The sequence below is a fragment of the Enhydra lutris genome, unplaced genomic scaffold (genome assembly GCF_002288905.1).
Source record: "Enhydra lutris kenyoni isolate GAN:26980312 unplaced genomic scaffold, ASM228890v2 scaffoldscaffold5, whole genome shotgun sequence".
Classification (NCBI taxonomy): Eukaryota; Metazoa; Chordata; class Mammalia; order Carnivora; family Mustelidae; genus Enhydra; species Enhydra lutris.
The window spans coordinates 12,619,759-12,643,940 of NW_019154089.1; the positions used below are offsets into that span (position 1 = coordinate 12,619,759).

The 24,182-nt window shown below is 42.3% G+C and overlaps 1 protein-coding gene across 1 annotated transcript in view; it reads left to right on the top strand.

Moving 5' to 3' along the window:
• The first annotated feature begins 9,931 nt into the window (after positions 1 to 9,931).
• Positions 9,932 to 24,182, top strand: part of LOC111141193 (membrane associated ring-CH-type finger 3) — a 134,988-nt gene continuing 120,737 nt past the window's right edge. Inside the window, exon 1 of the mRNA XM_022493585.1 lies at positions 9,932 to 10,163. The gene's annotated coding sequence lies outside the window, so the exon portion shown is untranslated. The remainder of the gene's footprint in view (positions 10,164 to 24,182) is intronic.

Consider the following 24,182-nt stretch of genomic DNA (forward strand, 5'->3'; position numbering starts at 1 on the left):
CTACATGGCAAGTATTCAATAAATGTCTGATGGATGGGTGAATGGGCAAATATTAAAGTTTTTACTGTTGGTTATTCAAGGTACTCGAAATAAAAATATTAGACTGGAATCAGTAATAACCCAAGAAAAGACACAAAGATTTACCTGGTATATTATAACAAACATGCATGGTTCTTTCATTCTTTTTTTTTTTATTTTATTTATTTACTTGACACAGAGAGAGAGATCACAAGTAGGCGGAGAGGCAGGCAGAGAGAGAGGAGAGAGGAGGAAGCAGGCTCCCCACTGAGCAGAGAGCCTGATGCGGGGCTTGATCCCAGGACCCTGGGATCATGACCCGAGCCAAAGGCAGAGGCTTTAACCCACTGAGCCACCCAGGTGCCCCACATGCATGGTTCTTAAATAAACTTTAATCTCGGCCCTATTTCCTGAAATTCCATACATGGATACAGTTGAGTCTTTCAGGGACACAGTTCCTTTGCTAATAATAGTTTTGAACTAGGTAGACGGAAGCCTGGAAGACACTAGAATTTTCTCCTAAACTGACTCCATGGTATCTTGTTGCTCTTGGCTTGTCTGAGGTTATTATAGTCTAGGATAGTGGTTCTCCACCCTGGCTGAGCATCACAATCCCCTGTGGAGCTTTTATAAGATACAAATTATCTGGGTCCCGCCTCCCAGATTATGGTTTCTCAGCTTAGGTAGGGGCCCAGGTGCTCACATGTTCTCAAAACTATTAAGACATTTCTGATGCATAGCCAGGTTCAAGAATTCCTACATCAAAAGTTGCCCCGAGGTTAAAAAGAATTAATCATATAGAGTGTGTATGAGCACTTTACTCCTAGAGAGTATTTTACTCATCCTGGGATCATGCCCATTAATACCACCTAATGTTTATAAGGCAATTTTATTTGGAAAGAGCTTTGCAGTCATCTTTTATTAGCTAGGCTTGCATGCTGGGTGACCTTGTATAAATCACATAATCCCTTTGTGTCTTAAATCTCCTCAAATGTAAACTGTTGGTGATAATACACCCACCCTCAAGGGGTATGGTAGAGACTAATGGGGGACTTTAAGGCATTCAGCAAACATAAAAATGTTACATGCATGCTTATTAGACAGGTATGAAGTCCTAGTCACAGCCTTTTAAAATGAAACAAATATCAAAACAAATTTGAGCCTTTCCTACAACCTTCATCATCATCTCAAAGATCCCTTCCCAACACCATAGTATGGCAATGCTCTCTTTCCAGCAAGACTAATAAACTGACTGACATAATCTATAGTCACAAAGAAAGACAGAGCTAATCATGGCAGCACATATGTAAAACATAGCTGAAATAAAGTTAGTTAACCTGCCCATTTATCATTTATAATACAATTTAGAGATTATATCTAAAAAATACCCTCTTCTGAAAAATATTCTTAGAAAATATTTGTGCTTGTTCACACACGACTTGAAGCTAATGCTACGTACTCACTGTTGATGTTAAGCCTGAAGGTGCTTTCTAGTTGGCTGGTTGTTTTTTATACAGCTATATTTAGCCTCTTCTCATCTCTCCCACCTGGCTGAAAGAATATATGGTCAAAATGAGACTTCGAGACCTAGCCCAGTTGGAGGTGAGTGAGACAGCAAGGCAGAACAAGTTCCCAACCTCGGAACCAAAGATAGGTTTTGTAAGAATAGTGACACACAACAACTAAGGGCTCATTTGCAATGTATTTTCAGCTTCTTGGAAAAGGGAATCAGAAAACAGATACAGTTTTTCCTCTTTCCATTTGGCTTTGAAAGGGCCACAAAACTTTCAAGGGCCAGGTCCCATTATATATTCCAATTCATTTACAAATGAGTGGTATCTGTGCCTCTGAATGGGAATTAGTGCCTTCAAATCCACCACAGCTGATCTGAGCTATGAACTAAACAAGCATGACCTTTCTGGGGACACTTGACCTTGACTATGCTCTCTTCTCTTTGAGCTCCTGGGTTTGGTTGTATTCCCAAGAGCAGTTGTCTGCTTTAGTCAAGCTCAGGACCTGCTAACAATTAAATTCCATTAAATAAATCTTTATTGAGTATTTATATCTGTGGATAGTATATTGTAGTGGTTACTGTGGAGGCTACAAAAAGTTCCTTGAGATGTTCTCACTCAACAACTTTGGGTCCTTTAGACAGGACAACACCAACAACCTCCCCACAAAGACTCCCAGGGTAGTCAGCTGACATGCTGGTTTTCCAAGAAATCCTAGATTGGCCTTCAGCAGGCACTGAGATGAAATGTTATTAACTTCTCACACAGTATTTTGCTACCTGCAATATCCTGTCAAACCTTGTTCAGAATTCAGAAGTTCCTGTGCAAAGAGCCTCAGTGCACAGAGTCTTACTGGTTGGAAAAGTCCTCTATTATTCATAGTTACTGTTTTTAAAATAAGGTTAATTCTAGCATGTTTCTACATCAATCCTCTTTCAGAGTTTCAGCAGTTTTGTTGACCATCTTAAGGGGAGAAAGAACCACACAGGCTTCATTTTAATAGTTAGGAGAAATTAATGCTAATACATGCCTTCAGTGGGATTCACTTTGGTATCTTGAACACTTTCTTCCATCAATATGGAAAATCCCCAGAAGTATGTATTGTGATTTTTTTCTTTGTAAAGAGATGCAAATGGTTACAATGAGTTGTATGATTTCCTCTGAGTCTTTCCAAGGTTTGTTTTCTCTGTCTCTCAAGGTAAGCATCCCTGCTTTGCAGATCTAGAAGCCAAGATAACATGGATTAGTTTTCTCACTTTTCTCACTGAAACTCAGACCACCTTGTCCCAGACTCCTGCTCTCCTTGAAAGCACAGGAAAAACTTACAGCATTTTAAGATAGAGGAGAAATCAGATACAATTTTCTGGTCCAGTGCTTGTTTTCCATGTCTTTCACATGGGCTCCTTAAGATCTTATATAAAATTTAATGATCCTTACAAGTTTACTTTCTTTCAACTTCTTTAACAAACAAACAAACAAACAAACAAACAAAAAACATGGAGAAACACTCAACTATTTACTTGTGAATCTCTATCGCTTAGGTGATAAAATATAATCTGGGCAGAGCCAAACAAGGCATTAGAGGGTTGAGAGACAAGGAGAATGCTATACACTGAATTTGGGAATTTGAAATGCCCCATTTCAGTGATTTCCCATTTGTCTTCATGTAGAGGGTCAACAATGGCCTCTCATTTGTAGCAGATATTTTGCTCTAGAGGAAGATTTCTCTGACTGATCACGGACAGAAATTCTCCAAAGAAACTCTCCACGAAACCGTATCAATGAGAAGCACCCTATTAACAAATGTTAAAATTTTCAGTTTTACTTTTTATGTCATCTAAGTACAAACCTACCTCCTGAGAGCATCTCTTTCTTTATAGGAAGATTTAAATAAGCAATCTTTTTCCTTTCTAAGTATTTTTGGATTAACAATAATACTTCTCTCACTTGTATTTTAGTCCTGATGATTAAACAGTAAAAATGCTAATTAGTAGCCTGCATCTGGAGAGGAAAAGCTATTTCTTGATGGGCAAAATTCAAGCTGAGATGGAGACCTCACAGGGCACTATGATAAACAGGTTGGGTTGCATGCTAAGGGGAAAGGATTAGAGACCAAGTTGACCAACTCGAGAGAGAGATTCTGGCTTAGTGAAAAAACTAAGCTGAGATCCAAATATATTACAGACCCAAGACTAAAGTTATCAAAATGCAGACATTTGTTGTTAGCTGGAGAGCACAGAAAATAGGGGGAAATACCCTGCATCTTTCTTTTTGACCCACAACTGACTTTAGAAACCAAACAACTTACATGTTAAGAAAATTTTCTTTTTCTCCTATTCACTTTTCATTTCTAGAAAGACACCAAGCTAGGGTGAAGGGAACAGTGTTAGATGGGCATCATGAGTACAGTATCCAGAATCCACACCCCTTCTTTCCATAAGTACCTACGAAAAAGTCAAAGGTGCTGTCTTCCAAATTCCACATCTGTCAGTTATTACTTCCATGATGGTGAGCAATTCTGAATTTCTAAATGCATTAGTTTTCACATCCACTTGAGAAGGAATTATAGTATGTATCTCGTTGGAATGCTGCAAAGGTTAGAAAAGCCAAGGTATGAGAAAACATCTGGAGACTAAGCGTATATTAGCACTCAGTACATATTAGAATAATGAGGGAATGGAAGAAGTCAGAGAGGAGTTGAGCTCCCATTGCCCACAGGCTAAAATCTATATATTTAGCTGGGTATTCACTATGCTAAAAAATCTGCTCCTTTCTCCTCACCAGCCCTTTGCTGACAACTGTCCTGCTGTAATCAAGCATTCTTCAGTACGCCTTGAATTTGCTCACATTCCTGTCTCGGTCTCTGGCATTCTGATCACCCTTAGCCTCCATCTGCCAAAACTCTACCCATCTCTCAAGCACCACATATCCCACTGTTTCCAGGAATCCTGAGGGACTCACCTTCTCCTCCTCTAAACCCTGGTCCTTACTGTCTAGAGACATAATCCACAAAACACTTAGTGCCCCAGCAGACTCCCTACAAGGCAGAAACCACGGATATAGTTCCCATTGCTGTGCACTCCACACCGTGGTGCCTTGCCAAGGGTAGATGCTGAATAGACTCATGATTAAATAAATGCACGATTTCTCACCCTGCCCCTGTTGCGTTCTTGGACAAAACACTTTGCCTCCTTCAGTCTCAGTTGCCTCAGCTGTGAACAGAGGATAACAGCATGGATGTACTCCCCAGGTGTGCTGGGAAGAATAAACCAATAACTGAAAAGCAATTTGAAAATGTAAAATGACATGCTATATATAAATGTTACATAATCAAAATCATTTCCCTCTGTATTATGTTTTATTTGGCTTTATATCTTGGAGTCCTTTGTGGGTTTCAGAATCTCACAGATGCAAAACCATCCACATTAGCACCTAAATTCTCTTGGGTAACAAATGATTGTGTGTATTATAGCTCACGGCTACTTTTCCCTGGCATACTTATACATGAATCTGTCATAATTTGGGGTATTCATAATAACTAATGATACAATTCATTTCTAAGGGATAATCCATTTTTCCCTTCTTTAGCCAGTTACTGTTCCCATACTACTGCCTCAAGGGAACTAACTTCCATTAAACCTCAAATCCAGATGATGAGCACACTGTTTAGAAGCCACAATTGAGGAGATTACAGTCTGAGACCTGGAAAGCGGTTTGGGATTTTGAAGCACTACTTGTTTCCTGTGGCTCTTTTTGTCCCCAATTCTGAATCCCTTGTTCCCTTTATTGTAGTGTACGTGTTACCAAGTGCTCAATGCAGCCTGATTTCCTGATGCCACAAAAGACTGGATTAGCCCTTCCCACAGGAAAACAGGCAATGTTAGTTTAAAAAAAAATTACTAAAGGAGACTTCTGACTTTTAAGTCCACTGCAGGATCTGAATCCTAGAAAGGTCCTTCCAAGAAGATAGCAACTCTGAGGAAGAAGAGACAGTAGCAACGTTAAGAGGGTGATTTTTAGCATCAAGTGAGCAATTCGATGAAAAGACATGGAACAGTGAAGGACACACGGTGAGTGTTCAGTAAACATTAGGAATTGTCATTGGCAGATGGCCCACTATGAGCCTAGCCCTGTGCTAACAGTTACAGAAAGTTTCTCATGTGAGATTCATAGAAAACCAATGAGGAAAACTCAACACCCTTCATCCCCACTCCATTTGGCTCACAGAAGCTCAGCACCTCATCCACAGTCTCAAACTTAGGAAGGAATGGAAAGAAAATCCAACTTTCAGTCTTTTGTGTTTCTAGAGCCCATATTCTCTGTCCTACTTCTTAGAACACTCTACTGTTCTAAGGGCTGGGAGTCTATTTTCCCTCCCTTGAATATATGACCCTCCCTTTCCAAATTCCTCAGTGTTATTTATTCTGTTACAAAGTTTTAAAATTAAGAGTATTTTTAAATCTCTTATAGTGACCCTTTGACCAATGTGTGTAGTTTTATCTATCAGGCCATCTTCCCAAGATCACGTTAGTCTTTCATCAGACTTGTACTCACAGTGACATTTTTAAGAAGTTCAGTGTAGTTTTTCTTCCAGGGCACATCTGAGGAAATCCCATGTTATTGTAGAATGGAGGCTTCCCTTTCTCATGCATTTCTGTGACCACATTTTTACTTGGTTGGACCTGTGGCAGTAACACTCACAGGAGGCACCTGCACTGTCACTTAAATGCATGAGACATCACTGTTTTGTGGGTGGTAGCACCCTGGCTACAGACGTTGTGCCAGAGCAATCCCTGTTACAAAACATCTCCTAGTTGTGGTGTACAAACTAGCACCATACTTGAGTTTGCAAAATCGCCTACGTGATATTTTGTCCTCTACATGGCAATTAATATTTCAAAAAGCCTTATCATGAGTTTTCTCTCCTCTCTGTGAGATTAATCAGAAGTACTGCTGCAGTTTCATAGTTGGGAAACTCCGGTATGGGAAGGTTAATGGCTTGCCCGTAGTCTTAGAATGAACCTACAGCATAGCTGGTATTAGAATCTGCTGCTTCTGATTGCATTTCTTTGCTAAGGTGCTTTAGCTCAGCCTGTTCAAATTCTGAATAATTTTCAAAATGAATACATGTTGAGAGAGGTAGTGGAAATGGAAAAAGAGGGGAAAAACAGCATTAACTTATACAAAGCTTCCAGAAACATTTGGTAATCAAAGAACAAGGATTGTGAGGGCCCTTTTTCCTCACTTCCATTTAAAGAATGAAAGGACCATAATCCAGTGAGATTAAAATGAGTAGAAATTCCAAGTGTAGAGAGGAATTGTTCTGTCCATACTATTTTCCTATATCAACATCATTTTGTTCCTTTCAACAGTGACTACTGTTATAAATGTCATGCATTTACAGTGCTTTGTAACCACTGTCACTGCGTCCCCCTTAAGCAGCTAAACAGAGTAGCCCAATTCTGCTACTGTGGTTTTATGGCAAGGAAGCAAGAGTAAATGGAGGTTAACTGATTGCTAGCAGCACTCGGAGCTCAGATTAGAACCCATAGCTCCTATCAGTCACACCCTTTTGAAATTTAGAAGGTTCCAAAATATTGTTTGTGTCAGAGAGGGTGACAGTGCCTGAAGGCAAATTTGCTCACCACCCACACCACCACCACACACCACCCACACCACCAGCCCTGCTTCCACGGTCTCACGTCAATCTTTTCATTCCCAAGCCATTCCACAAACTTCCTCATCCCTTTGAGGGAAAGAAATTTTCTTCAGGGAAACAGGTTAGTACTAAAGAGGTGACTTCTGTGTCCAGATTTCCATGGTTTTCTGTTTGTTTCATACAGATAGGACTATAATGAGTTCTTACACAAGTAACAGATCTCCTTTTCTCTTGTAAAATATAGAGATGGCTGAAATTCAAGAGATCATTGGGAGAATGACAGCCAAAGGAATAAATCTGTGCCAGAGTGATAAACTTTTGTCAAATACCAATTAAAACAGAAGACGGTAATGAAAATGTGAATGAGTGTAGACGTGCTCTTACATGTCATCCATTCTATAAAAGAAAATGAGACCAGTTACTTGTCTAAGAACCCATGGATAATCACATCTGTATAAAAGAAACAGACGGAAAACCCTGGAAATCAGGAAACAGAAGTTTCTCATCTAGTTCTAACTTATTTCATAAAAAGAAATTTCCTATTTCCTTTTTTCATCATCTAACATAAATACTATAGCAAGTACAGTCAACAGCCGATGTTTGCCTCCTATTACCAAGGTGATTTTTAAAATAATCACTAGCATCTGTGAAAAACCTTCACAGGGTGTTAATATGATAAACACTGTTGGCAAACTATCCGGGAGTGGGGGGAAAAAAAGGATCCAAGGAAAGACATTTTTCCCATGATCTTCCCATCCCAACCTAGGCAGAGACCTGGTGTGTATTCCATTCAGGTGGTCTACAGCTAATTTCTTGTGGGCAAATGCCATTCTCTCAAGACACAAAGCAGCATGGTAAGCAACTGTTTAAACTGAATGGAATGGGCTCCCTTGTCTGTACCTGTCTTTTGATCCACTAAATGAGGAGGTGTTTAAATACATGCAATTTGTGCATCACAAGTCAATTTTCAGGGCCTACTAAGGACTGTCCAGACCCTGATTTTCTTGCCTGACAGCCTGCCTTATGGACCTTTCCCCACTGAGAAGGGAAGCTGAGGAGCCACCACTTGAAACCCAAACTAGGCCCAAGCTCACCTCTGAGCTGTAGCCTTCCCATTTCACTCCTTTTCAGCTATAGCCCTTTTGCCTTCCTTCTTGCCAGGGATTCTCATCAGAAATTGCTCGTGAGAGCTAAGGAGGTCCTTAGGATGTCCTTAGGAGGGCCAAGCTGCCACTGAAATAACACCTGTAAAAGTCCGTAGTCCCTCACACATGAGAAACTGAAACCTTCAGGACTTCTGAATCTGAGGGAGCCAACGCTCAGTGAGGAATGTGTTGGGGCACCAGAAAGCCTGACCCTTTTCCTGCCTTGCTGAACTGACTAACATGGTTTGAGTGCCTACTTATGGAAGGCGCAGTTCCAGGTACAACAGAGGCCGCTATGCACCCAAAGCTACTGTCTGGAGCCTGATAACATTCTAGGCCTCAACCTGAAAGCAACACCCAACCCTTTGCTTTTTGGCTTGTTACACCCACAGCTCCGTATGTGTGTATGCTGTGGCCAAGGTCCGGGCGTAAAAACAGGCTAAAGAACCTATCCGCCCACAAAAGGAGCCGCAGTGACGCGGCCGGCCAGAGCCCACAAGGCCTGCTTCAGCTGCGACTGGCCTAGGGAGCTCAGGCTCCTCCAGTGCCCGCCGCTAGGGAGGTCCCTGAGCTCGATGCAAGGACTTCGGAAGGGGCAGGGGCCGTGAGCGTACACCGTGGGACCCACGTGGCTCGCTCCGAGGCGTTCCTGCCCGCGAGAAGGAGCGTTCCGGGCCCTCCTCTTCTCTCAGGAGAGAGCAGCAGGAGGAGCCGCGCTGCGGCTGCCTACCCACGGGGCAGACCGACCCCAGGTAGGGTCTGGGGGGGCTCCGCTGCCGTCTAGCACCCGAGCCTCCCTTTTGCCCTCCCGCCCCGGTTCTGTCAAGTGACTCAGGCGCTATGGGTTGGGAAGGGAGCCTAGGCGCTTGGTCAGGTTCCCTGTTGCTGGCGGTAAGAAAGCAGGGCTGAGGAGGGGACGTGTAAGAACTTTCCAGGAGGTCCGCGGAGTCCGAGTTTCATTTCGGAGAGAACCACCAAACCGCAACCAGAACCTCTTCCAGACAGCCTGGAGCTCCAGTTTCGGGCCCGGGCCTCCGACGGTGACTGGGTGGTGCGGCCCGGGACTCACCCTCTTTGGGTCTCGGTTTCTTCCGAGTGCTGGGGCTCCCTCGGGGCCAAGTTCGGCGCCTTCCGCGGACGCCAGGTGTGGGCGTTGTCGACCCGGAGTCTGTTCGCGCCGCGGCTGGGCTTCTCCCTCCACAGCTTGTCGATACGCCGCGACCCCTAGGGGTCTGGGTGGCCCCAAGCCTCTCTCAGACAGGGTCTCTTGGGGCCACCACTTCCCTCCCAATACGCCCGAATCCCCGCGCAGCTGCCCCCACAGCGCCAGTCTGCAGCCCAGGCTGCCCACCGTAGCCAACTTCTCTGCCGCCGGCGCGTCTCCGCGCCAGGCCTCGGCAGCGACGGATTGGACGGCGGCGGCGGGGCGGAGCCGGACGCTCGGCCCAGCCAGCGGCCGCCCGGATTCCTGAGGTCATCGCGATTGGCTGCAGGCTCCGCCAGTCACAGGTTAAAGGCGCCCCGCCCCGGCGGGGCCGACCCAGGGGCTGGCTCCGCCTCGCCCGCCGCGCGGCCCCGCCTCCCTCCGGAGCCCGGTAGCCTCAGCCCCGCGGTCCGCCTCATTCGCTGAGCAGGTCCATGAATTGTCAACGCGTTCCGGGCGGCCGCTGAGCCGGGGCGCCCGCCGGGCTTGTCGTGCTCTCTCGGAGGTGCCCGCCCGAACCGGTGTGCAGGGTTCTCTAGAACGAGAGCAGTCGCTGGTTCGGGGCAACTTGGGATTCAGGACCCGCAGCAGGGGCGTCGGTTTGGGATCCGGACTCAGCAAGGAGGGTGAGTGGCCGCGCGCAAGGCGAGCGGCTCCTCTTGGCGCTGTTCGGCAAGCGGGGGGCACTGGACGGGTCTTGGCTGGCGTCGGTGCGTCCGTCCGAGCGTGGCCGCTGTGGGGAGGTCAGGGCCAGGCGGAATTTCCTCCTTGCCGGTGTCCCCACTCCCGAACTTGTTTCACAGCGTCGGAACTCGGTCCGGGACGCGGCTCCGCGTTCTCACCAACTTGGCATGTTATAATTGCCATCATTAGGGGGGCCTAGGGACGCGTCCCTGGCCCTCTGCGGCGGTGACACCCGCGCTGGGGGCGGCCTCCGTGCCCAGTCGTGTACGGACAACAGTTCCTACATGGCTTGAGGACCGGCTTCTGGAAAATTTACCCGCGCCGGAGACGGTGCGGCGACTCGGCAGAGGTGTCTGAGCCGTAGCCTGAGCCAGCGACCATCGTCTTCGGGGTGGGTGTTCAGCGGTCAGAGAACTTAAGTGACCAGCTAGGTTCTGTAGCCGGGGCTTCAGTGCTTTGCAGTTACTGAAAGGCATTGACAGCACGGATATTAAACTTTGTACAGTAATTACTTTCTATTAGCACTTGTATCCACATCCCTCATGAGCTTCTTGGACCTCTGTATCACTATCAAGGTGTGTCCGAAGGACTTCATTAGGACCAGGGCGAGCTGCTGTCTGTCCCAGTGCAGGAAGCCCAGAAGAATCCTAGACTAGACCCTGAAAGGGACCACCAGGATGGTCGGTTGGTGTTCAAGTGATGAAGTTGTGACAGGAACTGACAACACAGGATTCAAGGTTAAACCTGACACTTCATCTGTGACCAGTCTGGAATATTTTTCCTCTCTCTGTCATAATGATAAGGGGTCAAAGCAGCTGGCTTTTTTGAGGGCAGTTACATACATGTAGTTTATATTATGTGTGGACTCAATATAATTAAATATAATATTTTCTTGTAATTTTTATTGGATGTGAATAAGAGCTTGCTGAATGTCCTAGAGACTTAGGTACACAATTTGGGAATGTTTTCATCTTTGAAAGTATGAGAATTGAAAGATATGACTTATTCATGCTTTATGCATATGTAGATGTGCGTGTGTGTGCGTGTGTGTGTAAAATTGATTGGTGTATAAGATAGAAATATATGGAGGGGGAAACAGCCTTGAACTTGTTCTGGTTGGAGAGATAGACCCTCCGATCTATGGGGTATATGATGAGCATGTGTGTATGCATGTCTGAATCTGCCTGGTCTGTCTAGGTCAGTGTATATGTCCATGAACTTTATGAGCACTTAGTTCAATACCACTCTGGTGCAAATTCTGAGTTCCTGTTTTACAGCCCAGCAGCCGCCAGCCAGCCCATCTGTTAAAACATAACATGTACACTTGAGTCACTTCAGTTGGAGCACTAGTGTGGAGCATGGGCAGGGGGCCGACCCTTAGTAGGAACAACATGCTACAAACAAAGACTGCCTCTCAAGTTCTATTTTCATTCAGTATTCTGCCTAAACTTGTGATTTTTGGTGAGAAAGAAATAGAGTATTTGACTCTTCAGGAATGGCAAACTACGTTTCGTGAAATAATTATACCCATGGTTTGGGGAAAGGGAGTTTATAAGAGAAAAAAATAAAATTCCTCTAGAAAAGAAATGTGGTCCTTGTCACATTACCATGCAACACTGGTTTACTGCTTTGCAGTAGCATGTATATCAGAAACTGTTTTCTTTTGCTTCTTAAGAGAATGCATTAAAACTGAATTGTTTTGCACCCCCCCCCCCAAAAATCCTAAATAGAAGTAAACAGAGCTTTATCGCAGGGGCTATTTAATCTACTAGAGTTGAGACTGCCTTAGTAATTCTAATGAAACATGTTTTTAGGAATTTATAACCTGGATATAAATTCACGTTCAGCCTAATCACTAGTTGCAATGGTTCACAATTTATAGTTTAAGAAATAATAAAAAACCTTTATTACAAAAATTCTGATGACTAAAAGGGTATGGGGAGGAGTATAATAGCTTAATAAGTTCCTGCAGCCAAGTGACTGGTACTTAAAAAAACTATAAATTCCTTTAATAACATAATTACTTGTGGTGACAAAATAAAGGCAATATTTTTGAGAAGCATAGTTGATATTTTTCCCAATTATTTTATGCTCATAATTACATTTTAATAATGGTGTTTATTATTTATTATATGTGGGCAGAATAAACTGGAATGGTTCTCAAGAACTCATCACAAGAAATATTGTTTTCATTTTTATGGTACTTAAAACATTTTGGAGGAAATACACATTTCCCTAATCTGTGAGTGTCTTTAAATTTCTGATGGACTAAAAGACAAAATAATTCTCCTGCCTTGATATGGATCATTGGAATCAACTGTGTTGGTCCTTAGAAATTCAGTTTGTGGGCTGGATTCTGTTCTCTTGGTTTTGATTCAGGAGTCTGGGGTGGGGTTTAGTAATCTGTATTTTGAACAGGCATCCCCCAAGTGATTCTGATGCTAGGGATCCCTTCACCATATTTTGAGAAACATTGAAATGGTATTTACGATATAAAAGAATGATCATATTCTGTGGGTTAATTTAACAAGTAATTTGTCTGGTATTTCCAAGTGGCATTTACCAGCCTTTTGAAATTTATAGGTAACACTCTTAACACTCTGTCCTCAACAATGGCACCTTTGGTTCTGTGTTCAGAAATGTTTTTTGAATCCTAAGCTATCCCTGTTCCAGGTTAGCCCCAATTCTAAGGAAGTCTCTCTGGAGGCGCAAGGTACTTTGAGACCTCCCCAGTCTTAGTCCCTCCATTGTGTATTCCAAGTCCAGTGGGTTTCTGGGATGCTCTGAGGTGACTTTGCCAGTCATAACTCATATGGTTGGACATTTCTCCCTGGAGAATAGAAGAATCTTAGTCCTCAGGAGCCCCTTTTGACTCCAAAGCCATTCCAGGCTTAGAGATTAGAACCTCAGCAGAACTAGTACAGATTTACCCAAGATCAAGGATCTCCTTGAGAAGCTGTAGCTGATTTGCCTCTTGGTCAGGAAAGTGTCCTGGGCCAACTATCCCAAGACCTGGGTGTTCCCATTTTCTGCAACTCATCTTAGAAGTATTTTGAGCTGTCCAATTAATTGAATAGATGGACCTTTCAGCATCATGGAGAGATGGGTTGAAAATTGATTGCTTCTTCTCTATTTAAATCAGTGGGAATTTGGACTTATTAATTATTGCCTGTCAGTTTTTATTTATAGTTGGATACTGACATTTGGGGTCTATTTTCCCATTTCAGACTGGCATAATTCTCAATTTAAAATTTCTTGATAAGGTTTTAATGAAAAAGGATCTATCAGAAGAAGTTGTTCCCATTCCCCCTTTCTACCATCCGTGTACTTAAAAAAAAAACTAATGAGGGGCACCTGGGTGGCTCAGTGGGTTAAAGCCTCTGCCTTCGGCTCGGGTCATGATCCTGGAGTCCTGGAATCAAGCCCCGCATCGGGCTCTCTGCTCAGCGGGAAGCCTGCTTCCCTTCCTCTCTCTCTGCCTGCCTCTCTGCCTGCTTGTGATCTCTGTCTGCCAAAAAAGTAAATAAAAATCTTTAAAAAAAAAAAAAAACTAATGACTTCTCAGAGGTCAGAAGTGTCTGGAATATTTACTTGCCTGATGACAAAAAGACGTGGAGAGGCTGAGACACTGAACTTGGATTGTTCCAGGCCACTGGATCATTACTGGGACTTTCACGGAGCAATTTCTGTTTTAAGGAGCACTTGGCAGGCATGTTTATAGGTCACTTATCTTAACAATCCTTTGAGTACAATGATTCTTTTCCTACTTTGTTACAGATGAGCAAACAGCAGCCACAAAAGAATGATAATATTTAGGTCCTGTCTTTCACATTCAAAGATAACACCAATAACTGAGAAATTGGCCTTGCATTTGAATTATCTTTATTTAGCATCCTGGTGACATGATAGAATTATGCTTAGTCATTCGTATCATCTATAATTTCTTTACCTCTTTCTTCAAATTTATTTTTATATTAAATGTGACCTTCAAATAGTTTTCTTTATAAAGTTTACCCCCATTTATGATCATTGGTTCAATGACCCTAACCTTAACCAGCCAGGCTTGACCCAGAATGGCAAATAATTTGCTAACGGTCACAGAGCACAATGGCAGGAAAGCCTATATGTAGAATTCTTTGGACTCATATTTTAGACCTGTACCATGTTGCCTATTGAGTCCTATTATGCTGCTAGTAATGTTTTTATAATGGCAGAATAGAGTTGTTTATATTTCATTTGCCCAGATTCTGCATGATGAATGGACCTAGAAAATTTTAAAAGCCTAACGTATAATCATAGCCCCTGACTGTACAATGGGATTTGTGTGCCTACTTAAAAAACTATGGTAGAATGCTACTTTTCTTGAAACTGGGCCATGGGTCACTGCAAGTTTCTAAGCAACATTTTTTTTTTTTTTTTTTTTTTTTTTGGCCATGGCATAGTCTTGACAAAATTCTTTGGTCGAAGGAATTTGACAAAGGCTTTTCTTTTCTAGTTTTCTACCCTTCTTTCTCCACCCCTATTTCCATGGCAAAAATCTACCTATAAAATATTTACTTTTCAAGTCAGTCTACTCCTTGAACATCTCCTAACACTAAAATTTTAGCCATTTTGACTATTTTTCTTCCAACATGCCCTTAATCAGGCTTCTACCTTCACTTCATAGTATTTGGGGCCTAGTCACATCCTCTAATATGGAACAGTCACTGAGCTCCAGAAGTTTTACCCTAGCTTGAGCTTTGTGGATTTAACTACAACAACAATAAGAAGAAAAAGAAAAGGAGAAGACTATCAAAGTCATGTTGATAAGTGTGTCATATTAGGTATTCCAAGCTTATAGTTTCCATGGGAAATTTAAGATCCAGATGAATGAAGTGGCAGATGCACTCGTCTGTGGCCTTGCAGACACTCTTTAGATACAAGCTGAGAAATATAACTGAAGACAGCATCCCTGGTTACAGAAGAAAAACAAATGTTAAGTTCTGAGAAAGGAACTGACAAAAAGTGAAGGCTTAGGGTTGGATGGGTTGGGGAGAGTGGTGGAAAAGAAGCACCACCAGTTAAATCCCAGACAGAGTGGTAAGAAATTTATAGAGGTGCTGATGGTTTGGGGTTTCTTGGGGGCATTGGATTCTGTTTTATATTGTCTTCACAACCCGCTTGCCCTGCTTGCTTTAAATAATTTATTATAGCAGCAGGCCTTCCTCTGGTTAGTTTCCTTTTTTATAACTTTCCCCTTCTTATCTCTGGGTCTAATCAGAGGCATATATAATCTTGTGGCTGCTCTAGAGTACTTAGGAAAATCCATGATCAATATTGCTACATTATAAACCCAGGCCGTCATGTTCTATTTTGCAATGTTTTCTTCCCTGTTATATTAACTGAGTATCTATGTTTTAAACAATATTTTATGAATCTTTGCACAGTGAGACTATGGGCTTATTCTTTTTGGCTGAAAGTATCTTTGGAGTGATCCATCATTAGAATGCCATTGATCTAATGATGTATTTATTGCTCACTATTGTAGCACTGGCAAGAAACCCAGTATGGTTCTAAAAATTTGATTAAAAAGAAATCAAGTTTTTGCAAGGCGTAGCCATCCGATTATGTTAGCAACTGCCAAGTATATTTTATGCTAAAATATACAGACATATTTCAAGTGAGCAAAATGTGATCTTTTCAAAAGCTTTTAAAACTTTTTCCTATTAGATAAGTAGAACAAGAAGATGCCTCATAATTAGAAAAATTATAAGTGCACTCCCCATCTCAGCCAAAGGTAAGGTATAGTATTTTTTCGGGTTATATCCTTAGACACTAAAATGGATAGATTTATCTGTTTCATTGACAGTAATAAAAACAATGGTGTTGGGGCACCTGGGTGGCTCAGCCTTCAGCTCAGGTCATGATCCCAGGTTCCTGGGATCGAACCCTGCATCGGGCTTTCTGCTCAGAGAGGACCCTGCTTCTCCCTCCTCCTCTACCTGCTTGTGTGCTCTTTATTTCTGACAAATAAATAAATAAGATCTTAAAAAAAAAAAAAAAAACAGTGGTGATAAGAACTAGCTCCTAGTCCTTGAACAATTTTCCAGGTAACCAATACAAATCAAAATTAATGAACAAACAGTAACTATCATAGGTACTATGTACCTATCATAGGTAGTACCTCTTTTCTACTTAACTAACTCCAAATGCAGTTCAAGTATTAGCGCCTTTGGGAAGCTTTTCCATGTCTCTCTTTGGGCTGGTTGTACACTGTCAGCAGAACCATCTCTTGTAACCCCACCCACTCCTGACTGGGAGCCCCTGGAGGGCAGGGCCCATACCTCTCATCTTGGAGCTTCTCAAGAAAGGGTATGTAAGAAATAGTTGCTAGGTGCACTAGAGGCTACAAAGAATTACAACGCTTGCAAGACCTTCAAAGGATGTGCACAAGGATACTCACCACCAGCTGAAATGGTAGTTGATTGATATCAGTTGATTGATAACTGAATCCTAGTGGCAGACTTCTGGCTCTAGCCCCCCGTCTCGGGGCTTCATGTAATTGTCATCCATTCCTGATCTTTCATCTTCATAGTTCCCCTCTACTCCATTCCTGCCTTGCCTCCTCTTGTGATGTCTTCAGAAATGTCTCCAACTCCACCCACTCCTCCATTATTCTGGCCATGTCCCCTGATTCCTTTTTGTTCTCTTACTCCTTGTATCCTATCTTGAATAGGCATCTAACTCATGGGCCCCACTTTGAGGCTTGGGGCAGCCTGAGTTGCATATCTTTGGAAGTCTCAAATGTACTGGCTTTTTTGGCCGTCCTGGGCAGCCAACTGGCTAATTTTGGCTGTGGGAGGTTGGGAGGTCTGGGGGCCATGGAGAAAAAAGATGGTTGCTGGGCCGACAGGCCGCAGATAACCAAAACTGAGCATAATAGGGAAACTTGACATTTGAGAGTGATGCTTTAAAAATAATAATAATAGGGGTGCCTGGGTGGCTCAGTGGGCTAAAGCCTCTGTCTTCGGCTCAGGCCATGATCCCAGGGTCGTGGGATCGAGCCCCGCATCAGGCTCTCTGCTCAGTGGGAGCCTGCTTCCTCCTCTCTTTCTACCTGCCTCTCTACTTGTGATCTGTCTGTCAGATAAATAAATAAAATCTTTTTTTAAAAAAAAAGTGTGTTTAAAAAAATAATAATAATAATAAAATTTCAACAGATTTTTAATTTCAAAGATGAACTCTTATAATATTTTTCATCTCTAAATCTTTCATTCAAGAAGCATCCCCCGTACAGTTGTATACATGATGTCATCTGATGGCTTGGGTAAGTTCTCACTTCAGTTCTTCCTCTGAGTGGCTAACTGAGCTTCTGCATAGACCATGTGTCCAGGTGGAGTTTATGAGCAGCCAAACTAAGCATAAATGCCTGAGGTCAGGGCCTTTAGGATGGTCCTTTTATGTTAGAACTTAACCTACTTCAAATGACTGCAAGAGATCAAGCACCCTTATTTTCTTTCTCATGTGGGAGATTAAGCCTCAGTGAACATAGGTGCTTTCTTCTTGTACCTGCCAAGAAAATATCATTAGAAAACAGTGATTACATCTAAAATTTATTTAGATGTTCAAGGCATCAGAGAAGATGAGCAATCCTAGATGAGGTCATGGACTCACTGGTTTCTTTCGGATCTTGCAAGTGAGGAGCACTTGCCCCTGCCTGTCTCAAGGCTTCTGCTTTCATCTGGGTGCTGGGAGCTAGGAGGATGTGTGGCGGGGGAGGTCCACCAGCTGTGAGGTAGACGTCTGTGGAGCCCATTTCCATCCCTACGACCAGTGGAGGTTCTCCCTGTGCTGCTTTTCTTTGGCATTTTCTCAGATACACATTTTAGCATCCCATATAGCAAATCTTCCTTTTCCACTCTGTGAATATGTTACATACACTGAGGTTCTCACAGCCAGGAAGTTCTCAGCCTTAAGATTCCCTGATTTGAACTTTTCTCCTTCATGTAGTCCTACCCCCCCTCATGTTTTCCTCTCTTTAACATTCTGTTTCCCTTCCTTTCAGGTAAGAACTCTAGAATCAATGTTCCCACTAATCTTTTCCCTGCAGGAGTTAATCATATTTTTTACCATTTTCAAAAGACTTTCCTAGAGCATGCCAGTATGTTTTTCCAATGCTAAAGAGAAGATCCCAGTTACACACTCTAAACACAGCACAGATGGAATTAGCCTCACAAAACCTCAGTTTTTTACCAACCAGTGACACCCTCCCCCCTTACCTAATCACTCTTACTGCCCTCTGCTCATTTTTTATATCATTAAGAAACAAATCACAAACCTCTGCTAGCAAGAGACATACATATTCATGACAACCAAGGAGATGAAGCTTTCTACAAATACCCCAACAGGTATATGTTGAATAGGGAAAAGAAGAGCAGGGTCCCCCTGATATCTTTACAGATAGACCATGTAAAGTGATGCATCGTTTGCTGATAAGTTCCTAATCTGTTCTATTTTTCTTTTGAGGCTGGGTCATTCATTACCTTCTAGCTAACATCAACCAATGTCACTTTTTCCTTTCCCTTCAGAACTCTGGCCAGTGAGTTTCAGGTAGCTCTCCTTCATTTATTTACTTAATTTTTATTTTTTGGTGTTTCAGATGGTTTAGTCTGGTTTACCTACTTATGTTGCGTTGTTTCTCACAGCTGTAGATATTTTTCTACCACTTTCCAGTCCTTGACAGCATCTCACAATTAGACACCATCCTTACATTGAATGCATTTCCATTTTCGCAGCAGATCAGTAATGAAGATGTTAAGTGGAATCCTGATAGTGACCCTTTCAAGAGCTAAGGCACCATTTGCTATTCTGTCTTAATTATGGTCTCTTAGCAGATTTTCACCAGTTATAATGTCTACCCCATTTGATAAGTAATGTTTCTCAAATACTGTACAAAATTATGAAATCTATGTGCCTTATAATTTCTGCTCTCCCTTAATGGGCTAAATTTATAATTCCATAATTTTCTTATAGGAAAAATACTTATTAGACTGGAATAGCTAATTCAGTTTCAAGCCATACTGCTTTTTGCTTATTGTGAACCGTTAGACATTTATGCGATCTTCTATTTTACCTCATTCCCCACCCCCACCAGCAACTCTGCCAGCAGTAATCACACTGAGACCTTTCCCTCTACGGTCAGTTAGCAGCTATGCTCTTTTGGTAAGATGGATATTTTATTTTACTGGTCCCTAATATTTTCAATTTTAAAATAACTCTGCATAGCTGAAACAAAAATAGCCAAATGTCCTATTACGCTTGTGATATTTCCCCCTTCCTTTCTAGGCAGGTCTGTCTCCTGATTATAAATCATAATATTGCACCTCTTCTCTGGAGTGCTTCTGCCCCTTAATCCTCTTGTCCCAGTGGAGTGTGAGGCTGCTTCTGCATCCTTGGTATCTGACCTGTGCCTGGGATCTGTGCTAGTCGTACGAGGTCCCTAATGGAATTCTTGTAATTGGGTCAGGGCTCAGAATTGGAAGCTTTATGGAACATAAGCCCAGTGAGGAGCATAAGCTCACTTTGGTCTTCAGGGAAAAACATATAAACTAGGCAGGTTGGAAGGTGAAAGTCAAAGGTAGACTATGTGGTACCAGCTACTTAGACCAAAGCATCATCTTCCTATTGTTATTTCTGGGGTGTTTTCCCGTCGAGATTTTCCAGGTGACTATCCCAGTGTTATAAATTAAAATGCTATATCACCCCACATCCAGAATTTTGGAGCTCGCTGAGCCAGATTCAGAAGTCCTCATTCCATTCCTAGAGCTTCCCAGAGACAAAGAAACAAGTGATGTTTCCAAATGGAAATGTACCAGATGTGGTCCACGTCTGCACACAGCACAAGACACCAACTCACATTGACCTACACCATAAGGAATTTTGTTATCTCATGTGAGTAGGGTAGACAGCAGGATGAGTTGATTTAGTGGCACAATTACATCATCAAGGATATGGGTTCCTTTCATCTCTCTTCCATTGTCATCCTTAGGGACCACTTCACTCTAACACTGGTTCTTATCTTCTTGGCAAGATGGCTGCAGTTGCTCAGATGTCACTCGTGGACATGACAATATCTAGAGCACAGAAAATGGACCACCCTCTCCCAGGGTCTCCTTTTTTGAAGGAGATTAAATAGTACTAAGAAAAGTCTGAAAAGACCTGTCTTCTTATCTCATTGATCGGAACAGTATCACATGCTCCATCTCTAAATCGGCCACTAGCAAGAAGTTCTCCATCATTGCTTGAGGGAAGGTAGAGGTGAATTTGAACAAAATTAAGATTCTGTTAGTAAAAGGAGTGTGTGTTGGGAGTGAAGGGGTAATAGATGATGGCAGTAAATGTAAGTGTCTACTATACATCATGACTTGGAAAGTAACTCTGAAATTCCCTGTATGACTACTGTGTAGCTGGTAGGTACCATTGAAATGCTATACATTTCTGGACACAAAATGGCTAGGCTAGGTTGACAGGGAGAGCAAAGCCACAATACAGACTAATTAAGGCCAGAGAAATCAAGCCAAGATCAATAATTATTGTGATTAGAATCACAATAAACCCTAATGAATTCAAATATACTAATTTATGTCTATTTGTACTTAATAAGTATATGATCTTTACTGAATAAAAAAGATTAAAAAATTTGCCGATTTCTCAATTCTATATTTTGGATATATTATTTTGCAGTATTTGTCCACTTGAATGTAAACATTTTTTATTAACCTTATTTACATATCATAGCATTGACAATAATGATAATTACCAATGATTATAACTGGCCGTGATTTATTGAGTGCCTTTTTTTAAATTAGGAATTCAGCATCCAAGAGGAGCTAGTCATTTGCTGAGCTCACTTAGCTACTGAGTGGTTAAGGTAGGATTTAAACTTAGGTTCATCTGCCTGGGTCCCTTCCCTCCTCTCCATGACTTCTCTTTACCTTGGAAGACAGTCCAAGACTACCCTTGCCTGCATGCTGGGCCTCTGCCCATCTCTGTGACCTCATTACTTACCCCTTTGCCCTCACTAGTTTTCCAACCACATAAGCTGGTCTCATTCTCACCGGTGACCCTCTGCAACTGCTGCGCCCTCTACTTGGATCACACATCCTTTCCTCCTGTGGCTCCATTCTTTCCCTTCAGGGCTCCCCTTCACAGTCCCCTCCCTTCCCCCATCCTCTGATCTACTGAGGGGAGCCTTCCCCCATCCTCTGTCTCTGCTCCATTTTCCTTTTTCCTCTATGGTATTTGCCATAATCTTGTATAACTTACCTGCCTGTCTATTTGTTTTTGTTTGTTCCTTCTAGAATATAAAGTTCCATGAGGACAGAGACCCTAGCTGTATTTGTAAAATGAATGAAAAAATCAAGTGACTAAGTTAATGGAGTTATTTAGATGTTTTGATCTCTGATAATCCACAGGCTGCCTTTTTCTCCACACGAGGACTAAAGGAGGATGACAGTTGCCATTGAGCTGAGTACATACACTTTAGATTTTTCTCCTATAAAATCTGGAAACTGAACAAAGCGTACTTTTCTTTGTCTCTCTGAGGGCAAAATAAGAGATAGATATCAGAATTCTTTGGGGGAAAAGGGAGACGTGCCATAGTAGTATTACATAAAGGTTTTAAGAGAGCTTGGTAGAAGAAAATTTGAGTAATATTCTTAGCTACAGTTTTTATGCTGATTACTTCTAAGGATGTTTTAAGGATGTTAGGCACAAACCTTAAATGTTAGGCACAAACAAAACCTTTAATGTTAGGCACAAACCCTTAAAAACTGAAGGTAGACATATAAAGCTTAATTGTAAATTGGAAGAATTATAATTGCATGATAATTTGCAGTGGCAAATTTACTTAAACAAAATTGTTTTCTCTTCTTACACATAATTTTTCATTTGAACTCATGTATCTACCAAAATAATTTATTCCTAGAACTGTGTTCTTAATTATTCTGAAGTAATTATGAAGGTGCAAATTGAAAAATAGCTTTACCTCCCATGTTAATTTGGAAGGGATTGACAGAAGTGAAGCAGTGCCTTCCCGAAGTCCCTTCTCTCTGGCTTTCAGCTCAGGACCTTCTCAACTAAAATATGTGCTTTTGTGTTTTCCTTGCCCTGTTGTTCTGTGGGCTGCTGTGTCATTTGCTAAATACATTGTGAACCATTGTTTTCTGAGGCTTCCAGTGTGACTTTACCACTCAACCAAATAAATCACCATTTCCCCCTTTGACAGGAACATGACACGCCCCTCTGATCTGCTCACCTTTTCCAGATCTTTCCCCAGGTGACCTCACCAACCATGGCATCTCTTTCTGCGTAGGATATCAGTCTAAACCCGCTGGGCTCTGTTTTCTGCCTTCTCGGCTTCCTGCTATCACTAAAACCTGTTAGAGTAGTTACTATGAAATACACTTTGCAGCTAAACTCCCTGTATCAGACTTCCAGAAGCAGATCAAAATTTTATGGTGAGTAGAAATACATCTATATTTGACAGTAATTTTTAATCTAGTTCTTCCAGACTGTCTTTATGTTTTGCATCAGAGACAAGTCAGAAAAAACTGAAGGGGGAAGAAAAGAAAGAGGATATTTTGATGTTGTTCACATGGTGCTTTTCCCCTGTGTGTCCTGGGGAGGACCCCTTTCTTCCTCACTTCACAACCTGGGTAGATTTGGGTGTGTAGTTGGGTAAGAGCCCATCAGGACCCAGGTGACAAGCAGATGAGTAATCAAAGGGCTGGGTCAACATATTATTTTTATTTAAAATAGGCAGGTGGGGGCGCCTGGGTGGCTCAGTGGGTTAGGCCGCTGCCTTCGGCTCAGGTCATGATCTCAGAGTCCTGGGATCGAGCCCCGCATCGGGCTCTCTGCTCTCTAGGGGAGCCTGCTTCCTCCTCTCTCTCTGCCTGCCTCTCTGCCTGCTTGTGATCTCTCTGTCAAATAAATAAATAAAATCTTTTAAAAATAAATAAATTAATTAATAATAATAAAAAATAAAATAGGCGGGTGCATGGTCTACATAAACTCTTGAGAGACTGTCTTTGACGGTAGTTTTCATATACAGTAGATTGGCCCTTTTATGACTTGACAAAGGCTTTGTTTCTTTCTCTTTTTTTTCCGCTTTCTAAGCTGTGTGGGTGGGAAACAGCATGAGGTTATAGAAAATGTATAGCAAAAGCAGTAGCAATGAGAACGAATCCATAATGGGTACACACATATTCCTGGAATATTTCCCAAGTACTTGGGAGGGGGGTGACAATGAAGCTTCTTTAGCAGAGGCAGAGTAGAACATGTGCTTTTCCATGTGTGAACACACTGTGCTGTGAAAGGTCCTTTATGATTCACAAAAGCAGCTGCTTTCAAACTGGTGTAGCCACAGAGTTTAGGAGACTCACTGAAATCGATGTATGCAGACTCCTGGCATCTGTTTTGGAGACTGGGTTAAGTTTTGGGAGTTTGCTTATTCACAAGTGACGTGAAATAAGTACTCTTCACTAGAGTGTTAGATGCTTTGTTCATTTCTTTGAACAAAGGTTCGAGGATCAGTTAGCAAGACTTAAAATTGTGAACAGTCATCTGTTAGGTTACATGCATACATACAGGCATAAATTTGTAGAGATGGCTCTCTTTTTTTTTTTTTTTAAAGATTTTATTTATTTATTTGACAGACAGAGATCACAAGTAGGCAGAGAGAGAGAGAGGAGGAATCAGGCTCCCCACTGAGCAGAGAGCCCGATGCGGGGCTCGATCCCAGGACCCTGGGATCATGACCTGAGCCGAAGGCAGAGGCTTTAACCCACTGAGCCACCCAGGCGCCCCAGATGGCTCTCTTTTTAATTTTGAAAACTATGGGTGGCAGTTGTACTTTGTCTAGTAAATCTACTTTCCTGAGTTCCTGGTCAGACATACTTTGTTTTACTGGAAGGCTTCCT